The sequence below is a fragment of the Gallinula chloropus genome (genome assembly GCF_964237585.1).
Source record: "Gallinula chloropus genome assembly, chromosome: 5".
In the NCBI taxonomy this organism is placed as follows: Eukaryota; Metazoa; Chordata; class Aves; order Gruiformes; family Rallidae; genus Gallinula; species Gallinula chloropus.
This window is the reverse complement of record NC_140090.1, coordinates 58,541,168-58,560,733: the sequence shown is the minus strand read 5'-3', so window position 1 is coordinate 58,560,733 and position 19,566 is coordinate 58,541,168.

Below are 19,566 nucleotides of genomic sequence, written 5' to 3'. Positions count from 1 at the left end.
AACATTCTGAATATATATGACTACTTTTTGCCATCTCATTACAAGACTAGGTTCAACTTTGGACGTGTAGGTATGGTGAGGAGAGATAGCCCCTGCCAAGCAGCATAATTCCCAGTGCAAAGTAAGTTAACAGCTTCTATGAAAATATCCCACAAGTAGCAAGGACTGTAAAACTCAAATTGAGCTTGACTGGGTGAGACCCACTGTAATAGCTCGTTTAGTTGCTCAGCTTGACAGGTCCAATGATAGAAGCAGTTACCCTGACAAAGAGAGTTTGTTGTTGAAGGATATGGTTTGGAGGCATGTTGCATTTCTCAAAAGAGGTGACAGACTGTTCTGAATGATCTCCTTTCAGGTTGTGGCCCAGCCTCACACTTGGAACAACTGCATGGACAGTGGTGCAATGGGTACTTTCTAGTGAGGGATAAAGCTTGGTGTTAATTTGCTCCTGCAGACAGTCCCCATGTCACGGAAACAGGCACAACTTGAATGGAACATTCTTCTTTACTCAGAAAGCCTGCTGTAAGTCTCAAGATTCTGCTTCACATAAACCTTAAACTGTATAGTGCCTAAACTCTTTATCAATCTGGTACCTGTAATAAAATTAAAGAAGTGGTGAACAAATCAACCATACCTCATTAACCAGGCTCTCTCATGCTATTATCTTTTGCCCTTTTTTTTTTTTTTAATGTCTGAAGAAATCTGTGTCAAAGGCCAACAGACTGGATTTGTTTCATATCAGCTGTGTGAATGAACTCCAAAAATGAAGGCTAGTTTTGGAAACCCAGTGGTTTTCCTTTTTCCTTAAGAGCACTTGTCCTAGAGTTTCCAGCACACAAAATCACCAGTAGCAGCGGTGCAGGACTGTGATGTTCTTAGATAGTCTTCCCCAAGCATATTAAAGAATGATGAATGATCATTCACTAAATCCGGTTTCTAGAGAGCTCTGTCACATTGCCATTTCACAAGTAAGGATTTGTCACAAGCATGTGAAAACTATCAGTCTTGGGACTTTGGGATTTAAAGTCAAGAATTCCTAGTACATTGCTAGTCTGTTGGGAAGAACAGAGAAGGGACTATCTACAATAGTCAACTGTGGTTTGGTAATATGATGCAGTTGTGAAGAAGACAGTACTTGATTTAGCAGGTAACAGGTCTGCTGGAGAGAGAGAGACCAATTAGCTGAAGCTCCATGTATAGTACATTAGCTCCCTCAGCTTGAAAAGATGCATAGCTGGGGGAGTGGTGTAGGGAGTAGTAGCTGATGTTGTAAAGAGCAGATTGCTTGTGGGAGGAAACAGAGGGAAGGTAGGAAAGAATTTTTTAGTTGTATGGAATATTCTATTTCCCTATTTATCTGGGTTTTTTTTAGTTGAAGATGAGCTCTTTGTAATTGTTACTTTTTTTCTTTACATATGTTCTTAAGCTGGTTGTTATAATTTGATATAACTTTGGTTTTTAGCACTGATTGTTTTTTTTACTGTTGTGTTTCTTTGAGTTTGAATGTTAATGAAGTGATATATGAAGTTTTAAAACTTGTGTTCTGGATTAATTTTATTATATTTTGAATAGTCTCACCTCTCTTTAATATAAAAAATTGGAACACTTTTTTTGTTAAATTTGGTAAAAATATTTTAAAAGAAACCCTAATAGGCGAACTTTTAAATGTTTCCGTGTCAAACATCCCTTTAGTAAGAATAAGGGTTTCTTAATATAGTATTCTAAAGTTATGTTTTTACTACTTTTTGATCCTTCCACTTTAATATACTTGAATCATATTTTCCCTTTGTAATCAAGCTCTCTATCCATTTTGTTTTTAGGAAGTCCCTTTCTTTCTATTCCTTTGTAGCCTGAACTTGACTTCATAAGAATCTCTAACTGAACCATAAACTACCTTTATAAATATCATTTTTCCTTGAAAGCTATATCTTATTGCAATGACCAAAGTTTTGTCATGTGTTAGATTAAGATGTCTGCCTAAAATCAATAATGCTGAGGTAACAACATTGGTTTCTGCTAGGCTCTCAATTACTTTCTCAGTTGTTTGTCATAGGAAGAATATATGATCAGTTGTTTCCCCTGCAGGCTATAAAACCAGCCTGTTCTCCTTTGATCACTTCTGCATACTTCACTTTTACTCTCCTAAGTGTAACACAGATTTTTAGAGCCTTGGACCGGTGAAGTAGCAAAATGATTCTTCTCTAGTCCATTTCAAGGGATAATAGCCTCCCTGTATAAAGCATCATAAATATCTCTGGACAACAGTTGGCTCTTTCAGGTTACATTGCGCAGTCACTATGGAATCCATTCCTGAATTTGCCATGCTCTTTGAAGAAATGTCGGGGAGAAATTTACTTCACAATCTTTCCTTTGTACCTCACATTTCTCTTTTGCAGGTACCCCCTTATTCTTTGTATTTGTTTGGGTAATAAGTACACAGCTGTAGAACTGTTAGTCCTTTCTTTACTTTCCCTTTTTCCTTCCTCTTCCCTCTCTATCTTTGTGTTTTTTAAGATGGTTTCTAGCACCATTTTGTTCTTGAAGTTGCTGCATTTTGCCACAGAGGGGAAACACAATCATGCTGTGCTCTTCCCTGGGAGCTTTACTTTTGGTCTCTCTTGATCTCCTTTATCTGAAATAAATTGCTCTGTACTTGCACAATGTCAGTAAAGACTCTGCTGGGCAAGGAATACTTGAAAGAGTATAGTCTCTTGTGAAAATGGGAGCCGCTATAACAGTGCAATTGAGTCAGCAGTTGCTTGTTATTTTAAGTGCTCTTCCCTTAAAAAGAGGCAAGTGAGTTTTCTGAATGAGGCTTCAGAGGTAACAGGAGAAGGTAAACTGGAGTTTTGGTCCCATCATATCACTGAAGAGAAGCTGCCCTTATTTGCCTCTGGATTTTCATGCGTCCTGTGCATGACAGAAAGTAATGATGCAGAACATTGAACACACTATTTTGATATGATTTTAAAAAAAAATACAGAAAGTTAGAAATTAATCTAGTCACCTTCAATTTCCCATCCAGGGAGCGTATGCGAGAGGCTAGTCGGACTTGGTGGCACGAACACTTGGATTTCAAGGACACGCAGAATATTTAATGGTGCTGTACTCTGGCGAAGCTCTGCTGACATATTTCACAGTACAGAGCAGCTCTGCAGTTAGAGAGCTGTTATGTTTCCTAACAGGGTATTTGTAGCATGTTGTAAACAGTAACTGTTGTAACTGAATCCTAGGCTGTGGTCTTTAAAACCTGAAATGCTACCCAACTGGCAGAAGCCTTAATGCAGTTTGCCTTTGTCTTCTGTCTAATTCGTGTAGGCAACAGTGGAAAATGCCAGAGTGCTTGGGAGCTAGGCCAGGAGGAGGATAGGTATGCAGCTGGTCGTCTGCCTCACTGCTTTTGAGAATATAGGTAATAACTGTGTGCCATACACCTCCCTGATGAAATGCCTTTTGGAAAATCAAAGCTGTTTGTCTGGTTCCAAGGCAGAGACAGTTTCTCTGACCAAATGGGGTTCAGTAACTCTTCCAGCCTAGCTGCAGTGCCTTTCATGGACTGTTTAGCTTCTTGACGATTATGCACCCACAGAGTTGTTGTATACCTAAAATGAGGCATGAAATGTGGACTTGGTGTTTATTGTGCAGCCACCTCAGACTTGAAAAGGGTGAGCAACATAACGGACTGAGTGTTGCATAACAATCCTAGGAAACCTGAGGCTGACTGATTCTTCCCAATTCTGTACTTTTTCTATGGGTTTCTGTATTGGTGTGTCCATAGAAGTATGTCTTCTGGTGCTAAAATAAAATTGCAGCCCCCAATATTCACTATGCTTGAAAGCCTGCTTCCTATGTCCTGTCTTAAAGCAAAGGTGATAACTGGTCTGTTCTTCATGGGCAGATGAAGTAAAGTAAGAAGAACAGTCTAGATGCTTTGGGAGAAGTTTTATGTTTTCTTCTGAGGCTATGAGTGTAAGGTGAAGGACAAAACAAGGCCGTAAGGTGTTGGAGGACTCTTCTTGTCATCGAGCAAACTGTGATGGAATGTGGAAATTCAGGAGTACCTGGGGATTCTCTGGAGACTTGGGACCTTTGCCTCCTCTTGGAGGATGCCAAGAGCTTCTGTTAGGCATTAATATACGCAAAACACTATCTAAATGGATGTTGGATATTCCTGAGTCCCTGGCAAAGATTATTACTTGCTGGTATTGCAGGATGATGGTGTATATTGTTCTATTCTTTAGTGAGCATCAAACTCAAACAAAGCTGCTCCTTTCCAGTGTTTGATAATTCTATAGTAAGTCATCCTTCACATCTGTTTTCCTTAGGGTAATGTATTTTTAGAGCTTTTAACCCATGACTTAGCAAATTAATTCATTAAGGATCTTTTCTAAAAGTTTCTCTGAATGAAGTATTGTAACTATCCCCAGCACAAACCAGAACCTGAGCAATACAATGGTAATGGCAGGAAGACTAAAGAGAAAGATCTTGCTTCCTCTTGATACTTTGTGCCATTATAAAGGAATTTCATTGTCTGTTATGTCATTGCACAGCATCAGCATTATTCAGTTCCTCCTATTCTGTTTGTAAAAGCAAAATGTTAACTTTTGTCATTAGTTGGTTATGAATGTTTGCATTTGGTCCATTGGTTGTAGAGATTGCGTCTCCCTTCCTCCTTTCCCCCCTTCCTTCTGAGACTGCAAAAGTGACTTAGACTATGGAGCTTGGTTCCCTTGCTGTCTATTCTAATGTAACAGTAGGTGGTAAGGAAGAATAATCATGGACCTGATACAGAATGGCCAGAAATGATTTGTGAGAGACTCTCTCAGGTGAAGAAAAAAAAAGCTACTGGTTTTTCCAGCCTGCACTGCGGGAACAGATACTGAACAAGTGAACTGTGTTTGATCCGCAGGATCCTCCTGCATGGCAGCAGGGTTAGAACTAGATGAACTATCCAACCCAAACCATTCTATGATCAAACTCAATCAGAGGAGGGCCTGAAAAGGAGGTCTGGAGACTTGACTTGTTCATGGAAAATTCAGGAAAACTTGTGTGTGCAGGATGACAAAGGGATGTCCTTGTCTTTGCCCAAAGACCATGCAACTGTGAGAAGTAAAATGATTTGAGAAATTAGTGTGGGATGACTTAATGTTATTTGCAGGCGTACTTCTGGTACCAGCTAAGTTGTTATTAATGTTTCTGAAGAAGTGCTTGGTAAACCTGCATTTAAGGGGGTTCAATTTAAGATCTTCAGGCACCTGCATCTGAGCAGGTTGTCTAGACAGGCTTCTGATCATGATTGGTGGAGAAAAACATATTTCTGGGGACACAACTCATATCAAAACAGATGTCAATAGATCTCCAAAGCTGAGTGAATTGTGTTCTGTAAATGCCTTTTTCTATCTGACTCTGTATTACTAGGTCAGGTTAGGTGTCAGGGTTGTAAAGGCTTCATGCTGCATGGGGTTAATGACTGCAGCATTCGCAAATTTTGAATGCCTGGAGAAAGGATAGGTATTAGTTGCTAAGGTATCATTATAAGCGACTGAGTTTCAGGAACTGGGACTTTTTTTAATTCTTCTACATCTGTATAGAGACAACAGATAGAAGAACTACTTGCAGAAGAGATGGAAGGCTGTGAATCTTCAGCTATTATGGGACAAAGACATTCTCTGGGATCGATGTAAAACCTCATATTTTATCTCCTGCTTGTTTTGCATGTGTGTAATGTATAACTACAACACATTATCACTTTGTATCTCCCTAGGCTGGAAAGGGAAATGGAATATAGTAAGACTACTGTTAATTCACTTCAGAAGTACTTGGGAAGTCTTGTAGTAGACATTTATATGGAGGTGATTGAACACAATAACAGTATAGTCATTGAGAAACCTAGTCTGTACCAAGACAGATGATTCCAGGTGCCTCCTGGCATTTTCAGCCTGGAGGTGTTGGTGGTGTCCTTATAGATGGAAGTGTGTTCTGTGTATAAAGATGTTTCCATCTAATCATTATTAGTGTGTCATAGCATAGCTAAGGTTAAATTCCACCATTCTCTGTCAGTACTTTCTGTGTTAGTCAAGTGGATGTACCAGGATAACAAAAGAACTTGTCCCTGAGTTTATTTTTGTTTTAAAAAAGGGAGTTGTGACCAAGTGGAGCATGTTGCTAAAGTTGTTATTCTGATTAGATAGAACAGGTTAAAACATCTGTCATTCCTCTTAATATTTTTGAATATCCCTCTTAGAACCTGACAGTTTAATAATGGGAAGCAGGTCCCTGAAAATTACTGTGAACAGGGAAGAAGAGGTGTTCTCTAGGAAGGCTATGTATTACTGTATTAAGATAGAAATCTGCTTGGGTTAACTGTTCTAATAAGCCCATAAAATTTGCATATATTTTATTAAATAAGCCATTAAGGACAGGTCTGTAAATAAGCCCCACAACTTTGGTGTCCCAGTGGCTTTGAAGGCAGTTCCTGGTTTGAAATTGCAATGTCTGATTAAATTTTTAAATCTTTAGAAGTTTTATAATATGGCAGGATTGGGAAGATATTTTATGGTTGTGTTAAGCAGCCAGATCACGTTTTTTTCTTGTATTGTTATCTAGAGAAATCTCACTTAAGGGTAGAATTGTTGCATACAGATTTCTCTGTACCTGTTTGTACCCTATTTTTCCCCAGCACTGAATCAAGTAGAGGCACAAAGTGAAGCTACTTGTTTCTTGTAGTCGTCTTCAGAATTTATTCATGGTACTCTTCCTCCATGCTGCATGGCCAGGTGGAACAATTTCCCTCCCTGGTATTTAAAAGACCACTGAATTAAAAAAAAAAACAATCCTCCAGATTTGGAATACACCATTACAAAGCTTCAACATGCAATGAGTAAGCAGGGTATTTGTAAGAGGAATTTGAGAGATTTCATTTGGGCTAACAGTTCTGTGGTGTCTCAGTTCTATATATTTGGTGTTCCTACATGCTGGTCAGCACTCCTCTTAATCCTGTTTGCACAAACTGTCCTTGCTGCTATTGATAACTGTCTTGTTGGTTTGTCTACAGCTCCCTGGAGTTTCTTATGCACGAGAGAAATATTTTGTAATTGTATTTTCTTGACAAATTTTAGTGGAATATATGATGTGGGAATAGTGCCCAAACCCCCAGAAGTTGAGAAAATTGGTTATTTTGCTCACCTCTGTTATTTCCTTCTCTGGAGCTGCTTTTGCTGTCCTTGAGGAGGTCAGAGAAGGGAAAGGATGCCCATTTCACATCTGCTGTACTGACAAGCAACCAAATGTACATTTTGGCTAGTGGCTGGCATTTTGGCAGCACAAAGCTCCCAACTCCCATTCTTCTACAATCAGATGGGATGAATAGCAGAGCTGTGCTGTATTGCTTGTTGGCATACAGGTTAAGTACATGGGCTGCATATGAGTCTATTCATCTGAAGTTATCCTTTCAGATCACTGCCCAGTTTTTTAGCATAATCTTCTTGGAAAAGAGCTTGGCATGTGCATCTCCTTTTCTCTTGGCACATGGGTGGCATTTTTTTATTTTAAAAACCTTCTAGTAATTTCGTGTGCAGCAGTCATCCTAAGCAGCAGCACTGGTATCTGAAAATGAATGGGCATATTGCAATCTGGAGGAAATGTCATGCCCTTCTGGTGTCGATTTTGAGTGATACAAGCTGTTGAGGGGTGTGTGTAGTGGGCATGCTGTAAATTAAACATTGTCTTTGATAAGTAGAGGGGTACTCCCACACTTTCTCTTTCTCTTGGCCTTTTAAGGCATCTGAGAATGGCATAAGTCAGTCATAAAAAGCAGGGCCAGGTCAGGGTAGATAAGTACCTTCACCTGTCATAAAACTCAGAGCAGCATTTAAATGCCTGCCTCCCCTAACACTTCTCTAGAGAATCACCCTATCACTTGTAAATGCTTGCTTGAAAGTGTATTGGAACAGCTGACTTCCCTGGATTACAGTAACTTTATGCTATATTTCTGCCCTCTTCCGAACCAAAAAAAGCCTCAAACCCCAGTTCGTGGTTTCAGTCTTTATGGTGTGTTATAAGCAGCTGAACTATGTGAAAAACAGGATGGAAGTAAAGACATTCAATGAAAACATCTGTTTATGTAATAGCTTTTCTATCCTCTTACCTTGCCCTCTGTATTTGGTTCATGGCCCTTCTTTTAAATTAAGACCACTTCTGGGGACGAGATCACTCTTATCATGCACATCCTGCATTTGGCATCATGGAGTTCTTTTCTGGTTAGGGCTATTAGTTACCATAGTAGTATGAACATGGATATGCTTGGAGAGAAGGGAAAATGCCTTCTTCAAAGTGGGGAAGTATGTGAAGTTATGTGGCTTCAGCAGTGTTTTGGAATGCAGGAGCACACGGTTGGTGCTAATGGAGTAACCAAGAAGCTTATAGTTCCCTTCAGTACTTCCTTTGTCTCTGCCCTGGATCATCCATGATGATGGCAATTAAGTTCCAGCTGGATGAAAACAAACAAAAGCACACCACCAAAACTTGGGGTTTGAGATCTTGTCTAGAACTCTGCTGAAGGCTCAGGAGAAGTGAAGTTCAGGAGAGGGACAACTGCTGGATTGCCTGATTTGGATGTATTTTATAGGTCCAGTTTTCACCTATGCTGCACAATTCTGTACAGATAATGGAATTGGTTCAGGTTCTGGGAGCAACTTAGGAGCATTAGTATGTCTCATGGTTTAGTCATGTCTGGCAGCCAAGCACCTTGTTAATTTCTCCCCTGGTGGGATGGGGGAGAGAATCAGAAGAGTTAAAGTGAGAAAACTCATGGTAGAAATAAAGACTGTTTAATAGGGAAAGCAAAAGCTGTGCAAGCAAAGCACAACAGGGAATTTGTTCACCACTTCCCATGGGCAGGGAGGTGTTCAGCCATCCTCAGGAAGGCAGGGCTCCATCATGTGTAACGGTTACTTGGGAAGACAAACTCCACTCCAAACACCGCTGCCCTCTCCTCCCAAACCATCCTTCCTTTTTCCTAACCCCTTTAGAAGCTGAGCATGGTGAATATGGAATATCCCTTTGGTCAGTTTGGGTCAGCTGTCCTCTGTGTGCCCCCTCCGAACATCTTGTGCACCCCTACCATCCTACTGGAGGAGCAGAGTGAGAAGCAGAAAAGGCCTTGACTCTGTGTAAGCACTGCTTGACAGTAACAAAAAAACCCCTCTATATTACAAAAATATTTCTATATTGAAGACACTGTTTCCAAAGCAAATTGAAAACACGGCCCCATACTAGCTACTATGAAGAAAATTAACTTTATCTCAGCTGAAACCAGAACTTCATGGAAGCTTGAATTGCTATTTTGACAAATGGAGTTTCAAGGCTTGCCCATTGGATTTCCTTTTTAAAGACTCCTTTTGGATTGCTGGAGCTCATGCACTCAAATTGCCCCTTATTTCTTGGTTTGGTGTTGATCAGTAGCAGAAGAGAGGAGAGAAAAATCCTGATTTTCCTATTGTGACATTAGTTTTGTCGAGTGCTCCCTGAGTAAATGGGTTGTAGAAGCAGAAATACTGTTGCCTGACTCCTGTACTGGGACTTTACACTGAGATAGTCTTACTGTGTATAGGTACCGTATGTGTAACAGATCTGACTGAGGCCTTCTGTAATACAAATAACAGTAGAGACTATGGAGTCATCTCTTTGTTCCTTCACTTCATTTTTTACCAATGGCTAAATCAGCTGTGGCAGCTATTGCTTTGGCTGCAGGCTTTTCCATTTCGTACTGAAGGGTGACATGCATGTGGTGAAGTTGCTCATCTGTTGAAGGGTGGGTGGGTGAGAAGACAAGGCAATTTCTCAGCAAATGGTGATGTGCATGCGGGACTGACAGCTTTGATGTGTTTCCCTGTGGGGTAGAGTGCTGCCATGGAGGATGAAAGTCTTCTTTCTTTGGCATTTGGCTGAGAGCAGTGCAGCTCAAGGGTATGCAAAAGAACAAGAGGAAAGAGCAGAGAGGCATTCTCCGTGGACTATTGTCTTGTTCCGAAAGCAGCTGGAATGTGAAGGCAGTATGTAAATGTAATAGCCTGCATATTTCATATTGGTGGGGACTGTGAAAAGGTGCCCTTGGTACAGAGTGAGGATGCAGTCTGATGGAGTATTAACAGCACCTAGTGACTGCCTATAGCAGTCTTGTCTCTTGTCTTGGCAGTCTGGAGCCTCCCTGTAACTCCCTCCTAAAAGCTCCACTTGGGTTGTGGCTGACAAGATCTTGAGGATGCTTGGGTGAGCACTTGGATGCAGAAACCTTGGATTCTGCAGCAGGATGTGGGATTGTGGTTTAATAGGTGATTAATTTTGTTTGTTTCTGGGTGTGGGCTGTTATTGGGTTGGGTGTTTTCTTTTTTTTCGAACTGGTGGCATCCTAGGTGTCTCAGCCATGTGTGGCTCACAGTAAGTTTCTAAGGCATGGACTACAGTCAGATGTGGCTGTTAACAAATGGCATTACTTCTGATCACTGCTTGCAGCCAGGGTAATCTCTGGCTATTTTCCAGCTATAGACTGTTTTGCCAGTTTCCTTTGGACTAGATGAAATGGAGAGGTAAATTTTTGCTGTAAAATCTTTTCAGTGTTTTGATCCGGTGGAGACTGCATTTCAGTGGCGAAGGAAATGGTTCTTGTGCTTGGTTTGTCTGTCAGCTCAAAGCTGTGAGGGCTTGTTTCAGTGCTGTGTCATGGCTCTCCATGATAGGCATGATGGCTCCCTTGACAGAGGTGCTAACTTTGCAGTGTGAATTATTTTTACTGCCTGCCCACCCAGCCAGGCTGGGCAGGTAATGTACAATGACACTGTTTTCATCAGTTCCTTTTTCTTTTTGTGCGTGTAGGCTCTTGGCTTCCTTTATATGAAGCATCTGCTATGATCTCTGAATGTGTAGCACCCCTGGGTCAATTTCCTGCTCTCCCATGCCTACTGTGGGACTATATACCAAGCTGTGACACCTGTGGCTGAAACACTGCTACCTTCTTGGTGGTGTTTTTCCACATCACTCCCAAGTTGATATTTTTTTTTTCTATCATATCTCAGGTCTTTGTTTTACATTAACTTATGATGATACCCTGCCTAAAATCACATGGTACTTCAGCAACAAAGCTGTTGCATAGCTCTTTGGTAAGAGGAAGTGCTGATGCAATTAACAATAAGGATGGCTTTTGGAGATGGAAACAGTTTACGTGACGCTGGTCTTAGCAGGTGAAAGAGCTGTTAGCCATAACCCAACAGTTTGTTCTGAAGCATCTGGCATCTCGTTTGACATGGTCCTACTTAGTACACGTTGTGCTTCACTGCCAGTATAAGCAGCGCTTAAGGGACCTGTGGTCTCAATGAGTTATACTGCTGACCTTGGTCAGTGTTGAGTGCTTTGGAAGTCTCACCTAGGCAACTGCACTCTCCAAATGACTGGTGAAGCAGAGTTAATATTAGTCACTGCAGACTAAACTACTGTGTATTTAATATTGATCTACATGCACCTGCAGAAGCAATAGCTCAAGCCTTTGCTGACAAAGCATTTCAGGGCAGGGAGCAGGAAGATGGATGCAACACAGGGGCTGTGGCTGACTTGTAAGTGCTGATTTATTGAGTTACATGCATACTAGAGATTCGTAAAGTGCAAAACACAATGTGTACATTACTGGATGAGAAGCTAGCCTGAATTTGGGTGGGGGCCGGGAATCTCAGTATGTAGTGTCTTAAACACTTGTGTATGTATCTGTGTAAATTAGTATGTTGCCTTGTCAGCCACACTGTATTGGCCTTTGTATGAGGAATGAGGCAACGAGTCAATTTGCTTTAAACTTGTAAACTAGGCATCCTAGTTACTCTGTACGTTATTTGTGAAGTGTTGAGAAATTGTAAAGACTGACCAACTGAAGCAAATACTAACACTTTGGCAGAAATGTATTAAAGTTGAAATGAACTAGAGTGGCATATAGTCATCCTGTGGACCCTGGAGGGGATGTAGAGAGGTGCCAGGTGTGGAGATAGGTAAAGATTTGAAGTATTTGACTAGGATATTAAATCACATGATGTAATAAGCGTCCTTAAATGTACCATGGGGAATTTATGGCAAAGATAATAATATATAATTATGCTTCCTTGGTTTACATCCTAAAACACCCTGTCCTGTCAAAAAGAAATGGTTTGTGCTGGTGTGACTTGTCTTCAGGTTTTCTGATTCAGCCACATGTTCTTGGTGAGTCTTGCAAGCCATAACAGAGATCTAATTTTTGGTGCCATATGAACACAAGTCATTACTAACATTCTGATATCAGGATCACTACTCCTGCTAGAGATGGAATAGCTAATTTGAATTTAACTTGCATATTGAATATAAAACCCAGAGAGGGATCAAGATTTCTGAAAGTGGAACAAGCTACTAGACTAGCTCTTTCTCCATGTGAAGCACTGGAATGATAGTTTTCTATTGTCCTTGTATATATGCCAAGAAATTAAACTTAACATTACCTGTACAAGGCAATTTTCATTGGGCAGCTCTTGTTACTTGGAGTAAAGATGTTCAGAGAGCAGAAATAACTTGACAACAAACCTGGAGCTCTCCTGAAGCTTTCTTCTGCATTGTGAAAAAAACCTTTATTTTTCTTGTAAGAAACTAAGAGAGAAATACTTACTGTAGCGTGTGATGAGGTTTATAAGCTGTAATGTAGCATCTGTGTTCTAATATCTTGGTCTCCTTACCTGCTTAAAGCTTTCCATAGATTTGTCTTGTTTGTCTGTAGTTTGTGCCAGGCCTTTCTCTTCTTAGGGATCTCAGGTAAAAGGTGAACAAGCTAATAAGAAGAAAGTGAATGTTCTTTAAGTAAGAAAGCAACAGACAGGCAAATCCCAGTTGTAGAAAGCATGCTTAACCCTTGCCAGAAATATTGCAGTCTCTAATTGAGAAGCAGCTAGTCTGCAGCCAAGCTGGCTCTGGAGGAAAGACAAAAGTGTTTGATCTCAGCTGTGTTACTACCTGTGTCGTGCCAGGGAAGTTAAATGCACTGAAAGAGCTCCGCCTACCATTGATTTTTATTTCTCCAAGTGAAGAATATGTTGATAAATGGCTGATGAAATGAGGTAGCAGTGGGTAAATGGGCACCCTACAATAATCCCTTTTTTCTGTCTGGAGCCACCAACCCTGGCACCATTAAAAGAGATGCTGCTTTGCAGTAATGGCAATGCTATGAAACTAAGTGGTGGGCCAGTTCCTGCCATTTGAGGTAATGTGATGAAAATCTGAGCTACAATAAAATCGTTTAGAACCAGGAGAAAAATGCATTGCTTTAAGAGCTTGAGGACTTGCTATTACATTCCTTCTCTCCCCCATGCCAGTATTAATTTCCAAGGGGCCTCCTTAGCTAGAAATGGTTTAGAATGGATAATACAGTTGTGTGGCCCTGGTACAGTAAAGGGGGAACAATCCCTGTACGTATAGACCTCTGTGAAAAAGGGGATGCCTAGTGCCTCCAGGCTTCTGGAAGTAGCTTGAAAAAGCATCAAAATGCCAAAAGGGAGAGGCTCAAGAGCAGACCTCTTCATCTGTATCACCTGTCACTGATCAAGGAGACAATTTTCCAATGTGTCATTTAAACAAGGCTCTGTGTCCTGGTGTGCTGTTTATTCACTGCCTAGAGTCTTGGGAATGCCTTGCAGTGTAGCTGTTCTCATTGAAACTGCAGCACTTGATTCAAAGGGTGATTAAGTGGAGCCTGCTTTAATGGAGAAACTTGGCTTTATTGAACATTGCTGCTCTTGAGTTGATTCCCTGAGGTCTTTGACTGCAAACACCGTATAGAGTTACCTGATCCATGGAAGTGGGTTGAAAAGAGAACTGGAAAGACAGAAACCCAGCTAACCTAGCATGTGGAAATTAAGAGCTTGAAATAATGAATGAGTGGCATTGAATTAAATGCAGTTAATCAGATTAGGCTGTTCAATTGGATATTAAAATCTACAAGAATCGATAACCTCAGAACTGTTGTGTATCAGTTTAGATGATGTATGCTGATCGACTGGTTCATGTAATCTTTCATTTTCTAAGATGGCTGGCATGAAGATAAAAGGATATAAACAGAATGTTAAATGAGAGGAATAATGTATCAAAGTCCTTAACTGCAAAATGAGACATACCTGGCAAAAACTCAATTGTGTCCCAGCTATGTGGCCCATCAGGATCTCTATGGGCAACAGTGTGCACAGATGGCTAAAGTGGCTTCTCTGGGTGATTTGGGAGGACCAGGAAAAGTCTAGGAACAGGCTGGTTAAAAATATAATATCAATGCAATGCTATGCCAGAGAAGGGGTTTCTCAATTAAATGTAGTTCTCAATTAAAAATGTAATTGTGAAATACCATACCATTCAGTGGAAAGTCCTCTGTGGGAGAGGTGGGTAAGGGAGAGAGGGGCAAAATGAGGACAGGATGACTCTTAAATGACTCTGAAAAGCAGTAAGTGTGTAATACTAAACAAGACCCTTCCTATAGCTTATATATCACACTATTATAAATTCTGCTAGAATCTAGATTTTGTAGAGACCTTTTATTTTTTTATTCCAGGCATGTTAGATTGTTATTTCTGAGGAGAACTGCAGGTATTAAGCATCCAGCTCTTACGAATTTAATTCCTTTGGACTTTTCAGAAATCCCAGACTAGGCCTTTAGTTGGCTTCTGCTCTTTCCTTGCAGGCATCTTAAAGATATTTGAGTTATTTTGATGACATGGACCCAGAGAGGTTAAGTAGAAAGGTTAGTAATTACTGTTATTTTGCCTGAATAATTCTGGAGTGACCATGTTTAATTTTTACCATAGTTTCAGTTCAGATTGAATTGGTTTGGATGGAGTGATGAATGATGCCTTGGCTAGTACAGGCCACTTGCTGTGCACGATAGTGTTTTGTTTTACACATCTATCAAAGAAATAACTGGGGTGTTGGAAATGACACATGGATTTCTCACTGGCAATAAAGGACCTGACTGGCTGTGTTATATTATAGTGATGGTTGCAGTATAACAACAGTGATAGATAAAACAGTAGCTAACCTTTGAGCTAGGACGTTTAGGTCACCTGTTCAAAATTGGAGACCATCCATATCAGCTTACACTTCTATCCTTGTCATCTAGCACTCAGCTTTTGTTGTTCTGTGTGCTGAATTTCCACGTTATGGAAGTTGTGTTGCCTATTTACTGTACAAATGGCATGGTATTTTCTCCGATTTGCCACATCGGCTTTGTACTTTTACTCGCACTCATCTTCTCCTCTGAGAGTCCATATTTAACATTCTTAACTGCAGTGTAGATCAAATTCATCTCTGTGAAGATGAGCATTTGAACTTGATGGTGAGTGAATGATTGACAAGGTGCAAGTATTTTTATGTCAAGGCTGTGACATGTCATTTGTTGAAAAAGCTATTCAGCTGAATGCTGTACTCATCTGAAAGCTGGGAGAGTGAAGAATATGCCAGATCCTCAAAAGGATGCTGCTTGATGTCTAGTGGCACCAATAGTGACATTTTGATGCTAATGAAGAAGGGAGCACTTTCTGCTCTGGAAATTACGCTTTTTAAGGTTAGAAGAGGATGCTTTATGAAGTCTGTGCTACACTGTTACAATCCATGTAAACGTCTAGTTTTGCCGTAGATAATTAAGTTACAGTTTATGGATTGCTGTGGTCTATAGAGAGTGTTTGCTGATCATATGGTGTTGAAAACTGTGTGAAAGACAGCTGAAACAGTTTAAATGCCTCTCTGCTAGTGCCTCACTCTGCAGGCAATTGCTTGAGGTGCCACAGGGATGTTAGAGGTTTGTTAATGGGAGAAGAGGAAGATGTAGGGAAGGTTATGTCTCTATTAAATTGTGTTCTGCAATGTGATGGAAGTCTTAAGGATTGCAGATAGCTTGACCTGAATTAATGCTGTATTCCCTAGTGTGAAAAACTAAAATGTTGCCAATATTGGGTAGAACTACTCGGCTCTCAGAAGCACTACTGTTAATTAGCAGCTGTTTCCCTGTTGTGAGAATATAGACTGAAAATGAGCAAGTCCTGTTTTAAGAGCTGTGTCAACATGAAGCTACTAATCTAAAACTGCAGCTTCCTGATGCATAGAGCATCTCGTGGATTTTGCTTCTGAATGAATCGGGTCAATTGACACTTCACCACCATGTTGCTTTAGCTAATCAGGAGAAGTGTGGAAGATGAAAAACACTTCCTCCTGTATGAATAGTAAGCTTTTTTTCCATCTAAGTCTAATATGGGCTTAAGTATTAAGTGGGTCTTCCCTTCAGACTTGTGCTTCTTCATATAGGAGTGACCACAGAAGTCCTAAGAAAATTTTAAGAAAATACAAATTTTGTGATGTCTTCCAGATCATTCTGCAAGGAACAGTGTTTTTTCTTCATGTGATAATATTTTTTTTTCCTAACACCTAATAGAATTTCTGAAAAAGAAATTAATTCTGCTTAGATAGAGGAGAGGTGGAAAGGTCCTCTGGACACCAGTATGTGCTGGGATTTGAAGTTTGCTGCATTGTGGCTCTGACTGTAGATGTCATCATATGTGTTTCTTATGGTTACTGATGAGTTGCTGTATTTCTCCCTCTGATATTCTGGAGCCACAAGTGGTCTGAACTAACAATAGTAAAACTGCCTGCAAGATCAGTGGGCTGAGCATGCACAGACATGGCTATTGCTGTTTCATGTGATAAACGCACCATATGTTGGTTGCTTTGCTTTGAATTTTGGTGGGTTTGGGGGGAAGGGAGGGTGGGGGGAGGGCTGTGGTTGGTGTGCTTTGGTGGGTTTTTTGGTTTTTTGTAACAAAATTCCTAAAAATCTTTTCAATTGCTCTCTTCTGAGACAAGGCTGGGGAGAGCGGTAGAGGAGCACCCTCGCACTAAACTGACTCCACAAAGCTGCTGCTGCAAATGCTGTCGTGGCTGCTGGTAACAGTGTCAGAAATGGCAGCAGCCTTCTGCAAAAGTGGTTTAAAAATAGCCCTGTTTGGTCATGCTTGTTCCCTTAAAGGGACACTGTCAGTTTGATTTAGTCGCAGGATTTTAACTTGGTAGCTGTCAGCTATGCCGGCTCTTCTGAGTTGCCAGCCAATTTGGACAGTTCTGCAATGGGTTTGGTATTCTTTTACGTACAGGCAAATATGCTTTGAACATAGTGCAATAAAGGTTTATTAAACCTAGTAAACTGCTAATACTCTTTTCTTGTGGGGTCTTTCAAGTGCTCCTTTGTCAGCATTGTCACCTTTGCAGCTGAAGTCCTTGTGCTGTCAGGTTACTGACATTATGTACACTTATCCTTGTACTTTCAAAACACAACTCTCTTTTGTTCTTCACCACACTTTCTCATAGCTCAGGATTCTGCTCTTTTTCTGAGCCAGAAATTTCTGTCCTTCCTTTCTCCTCTTCCCAGACAATTAATTTAGGCAATGTAGTAGGGTGAGATTGGAAATACGCAGCCCTCATCTCCAGTGTGTCTTCTATACCTCTAAAGTCCTAGGTTGCTTTTAAAAGCGAGAGTGGTTCTTTGAAAATAAAATGTTTCTTGGGTTTTTGCCTTTTCTGACTTCCCCTCCTCAGAACAACACAACTTCACACTGCTTGTGTCAGGAGGTGAATAACAAACTTGACCTGCAAGTCTGCCAACAAGACTTTTGTCATCTATCACTTGTCAGAGCCAAATGTCCTGGCTCTGCCCAAAGTCACCACAGGCTGTATTGTAGCCTCTGAGAGCAGAGCAGTTACAGTTCCATGACTGCAATGAGTGGTAAGGAGAACCAGGTTTTGGTCCTGGAAGTTCCCTGTTTCATTTTCTCACTGCCTGGAATATTTGTTCCCCTCTGTGCTATGGTATAGAGCTTGACAGAACTAAAGGCTGGGAAAACTGGCTGAAGAAGTCTGAGAGGGGATCGTGGAAATAGGATTTCATTCAGCTACATCTGGCTTTGCAACAGTACTGTCAATTTAATTTCTTCCTCTTTCACCACCTTCTCCATGTTAACTGCTTCTTTCTCCTCTGCTGCCTTCCTGCCCTTCTGCAATGCCTCTGTTACTGTTTGACATGTCCCCCTCTCTTACATCAACTATCGCTTCCATGTAGGCCCTCTAGCTGCTTCTTACCCTGGTTTCCACTTGTCTAATCTTTTTTTCATTAGGACTTAGATTTTGCTGACATCTCTAAGCTTCCCTATCTCTTGACTTTGAGAGTTCAGCATTGATTTCAATTAGGGTCCATGCCTGGAAGGCTTGAGCAAACAGGTGTCTCTTCTCATGGTAATGAGTTGCTGTTACCACCCTCCCAAATGTGCACACTTGTGCTCAATTCTTACATTTGTTCTGATTTGCAGTCTCAAACTGTGCAGGACAGCATTGAAGGGTTCTCTCCCTGCTTCTGCTGGATAGGAAGTTCAGGGGGCATTTGCACAGGGTGTCTCTCTGAAGAATCATATGAAGAAGGGAGACTTGAAATGTTATTGTAGTAATTGATGTCCCTGAAAGTGTGCTAGATTGGGCATTTTCTCTTGTCTTTTTCAATGCTTGCTTTTGGTTTAGTTGTGCTTTAGTGAAATGCTTGATGGGCATCCTGTGCCAGGTAAGTAGGTGCTGGGGCCAACTTGCGCTGTGCATCCATAAGCAGTTTTTAAAATGTTGGCATGTCTAGCTCTTTGGGTCACTGATATTCATTCCTGGATCTGTGGGGAGGTTCCAGAGCCCTGGAAGGAATCTAATATTGTGCCAACATAAAAAAAGGGTAAACAAGACAAACCCTGTAATTATAGACCATTCAACTTGATATTGTTCCTCGGCAAAATAATGAAATACCTGATAAAGGGGTTTGAGTAGCAAAGAGTTAAAAAGAGAAATATAATTCATGTCAGTTAAGATGGTTTATTGAAAATATGTACTGTCGAACTAACTTGATACCTCCTTTTTTTGGATAAATTTAGTTGCTTAAAAACGTGAACTGTTGGCATCTCTAAAGCAGTTAACTTTCTATCACAGGACACTTTGGGGGAAAAAAGTGATACAGAATTAGCAAGACACTACTAGCTGGCCAGCTGTGACAGGTCTCTAAACGTGATGGGTAACAAGGGGTCACTGTCGAACAGGTGTGTTTCTGGGAAGGTCCTGCAGCATTTTGTTCCTAGCTTTATGTTACTTAAAAAGCAATATTAATAGGTGAATGCAAAAGACAATCCCAGATCACTAGTTCATTAAAGTCTGCAGATAGGGTCACTCCAATCTTGTGTCAACAAGGAATATGATGTTCTGCGATACCAGGTTTCAAAGCCAGTAGTACCAACATAGAAATGTAAGCAAGCAAATGTGGAGCCTCCTAATAAGTCCAAAAGCTAAATTTGGCAACTAGGAGCTAAAGAGGTCGTGTTTCCAGAGTGGGAGACCTATTGGGGAAAAAGAGGATTTTGTGAGGGACTTGGGGCGCTTGCAGAATAATCTGTTCCTGAGTTAGCACAAGGATTAGTGAGATCTTTGGCTGTGAAAATGAGGGATTGTTAAATG